Source organism: Moschus berezovskii, chromosome 6, assembly GCF_049115385.1.
Source record: "Moschus berezovskii isolate FMDL1 chromosome 6, NW_MosBer_1.0, whole genome shotgun sequence".
Taxonomy (NCBI): Eukaryota; Metazoa; Chordata; class Mammalia; order Artiodactyla; family Moschidae; genus Moschus; species Moschus berezovskii.
The window spans coordinates 29,624,295-29,626,482 of NC_142465.1; the positions used below are offsets into that span (position 1 = coordinate 29,624,295).

General features: G+C 45.0%; 1 pseudogene; it reads right to left on the bottom strand.

Moving 5' to 3' along the window:
- Positions 1 to 847: 847 nt before the first annotated feature.
- LOC129536406 (small ribosomal subunit protein uS5-like) lies at positions 848 to 1,718 on the bottom strand (annotated as a pseudogene).
- Between the last annotated feature and the right edge of the window lie 470 nt (positions 1,719 to 2,188).

Sequence of the window (2,188 nt, forward strand, 5' to 3'; positions counted from 1 at the left end):
ATGTTCACTCTTGCCATCTCCTGCTGACATCTGTATCTTTTAAATTTGTATATAATCATCAATGCTTGTTTTCTTTTTTTAGTTTATCTTGTTTTAATTCCTATGTAAGAAGGTTTTTTCTACCCCTAAGATATTTTCCGAATCTCCTAAATGTTCATTTAACCTTTTTGTTTCTTTTTGGTTTTAGATTTTCAGGATATATGGAATATATTTTATACATAAACAAGGTTAGAAACAACTTTCTTCTAGATGAAAAGTTAATTTTACTTACATATGTGATATTATATATAAATGATATTATTATGTCCTTTACTACATGATTATTTCACCCATTGAATTCCAACCGCCATCTGTCTATGTATTACTCTCTTACGCATCCGGCCTGGTAAAGTTACTCAGGGCTGGTGTTTTTCTCCACAGAATGCAGGATGGCTTTCTCTGCTGTGAGGAACTGAAACATTAGTAATCCCTATTTTTCACTCACTGCTTCGCATTACTCAGATTATCATGAGAGGTAACATGGGACAGAGGGCAGGTGGAGAACAAGAAGGCATCAGGGAATCCAGTGGCTTTGGCACTTCGTCGCCATAACAACAGTGGTGTTTTATAAATATCACAGTCACCTGGTTTCTTCTTGCACTGTTAGAACTGATGCTTAAGGCTCTGTAGGAGGGGCTTCCCTGGTGGCTCAGCAGTAAAGACTCCTGCAGTGCAAACAGACACAGGAGACAGGGGTTCGAACCCTGGGTCAAGAGTTGGGAGATAGACAGACAGGTGTAGTGGTGAAGTTCTTCACAGCAACTTAATTTTTCATGAGCTCCATTCGCTGTATTTTTCTCATATAAAACTATGTGGTGGCTATAGCTGGACTCTGGGTCCTATGCAGGGAAACTCTGGAGTGGGTCTTTGTAAGATGGTCAGTGAATTCCTGATATGCATACTCAATGAACACCATATCGTTCGAGAGATCAGGGGTGAGATAACTGTTGGTCTTAGAAACGGCATCAAAAGTGGCCTTGGAGAAGTTGCCCAGGGTAACAGGGCAGCCCCTGGCAGAGGTGCAGTGGTGGTCAGTTCCGGCCATCACCGAGGACCTTCTTGGGCACAGGGGCTGAAATGATGCCAGTGCCCCCGGGGGCAGGGATGAGGCTCACCAGCACCAAGATATAGTGTCCAGTCACCTGGCCAATGTGGGACTTGCAGATCTTATACCCCCAATAGCCTCATGGCACAGGGATTATGCAGAGCTTGGCATGATGGTCCCACGAATGGCAGTGGCAATCGTCTTAGAGCATTTGACACCCAAACCAACGTGACCACTGCAATCCCCAATGGAAACAAATGCCTTGAACCTGGTCTCCCAGACAGCAAAACATCTGCTTTTGCACAGACATAATCTTCAAAACTCATCCTTGAGGGATGCTCCCAGGAAAAAGTCAATGATCTCAGATTCCTTGATGTGCAGAGAGAAGAGATAAAGCTCCTTCAAGGACTTGATCTTCACATCCACGACCAGGCAGCCCAGGTTGGTAATGGGGAACCACTCATTCTCGGGCTTGCCTAGGCAAGACCACAGCCTCAGGTTCCACAGCCTCAACCCTGGCCCAATCCCTGTCTCAGATACCGCAAACAAAACCTCCACTGAAGCCACTGAGGCCTCCCATTCCAGGGCCCTAGGGGCCTCTGGGCCCTCCCTCAGCACCAGCATCAACCACCATTTGGTGTTTTTACAGAAAAGAAGCCTTCATGGCAACTTTGAGGGAGTCTCCCATTCCCTGAGGGCTTCCAAGTTGGCTCAGTGATAAAGAATCCCCCTGCCAAGCAGGAGACACAGATTCAATCCCTGGGACAGAAAGATCCCCTAGAGAAGGAAATGGCTACCTATTCCAATATTCTTGCCTGGAGAATCCCATGGACAGAGGAGCCTGGTGGGCTACAGTCTATGGGGTCACAAAGAGTTGGGCATGACTTAGTGACTGAGCACAGACTCCCATTCCCTGGAGTCACAGAGAAAATTGATCTGAGGACCTCAGGAAGGGTCTGATGGCAAAACCAACCAATATAATATTGTAAAATTAAAAAAAAATAAATTAAAAAAAAAAAAAAGGAAAACTTTCAAAGTTGCAACACTAACTGAAAGTTCCACCCTCTAGGTCTCTCACACAGAAGTTAGAAGTACGATCTTGCT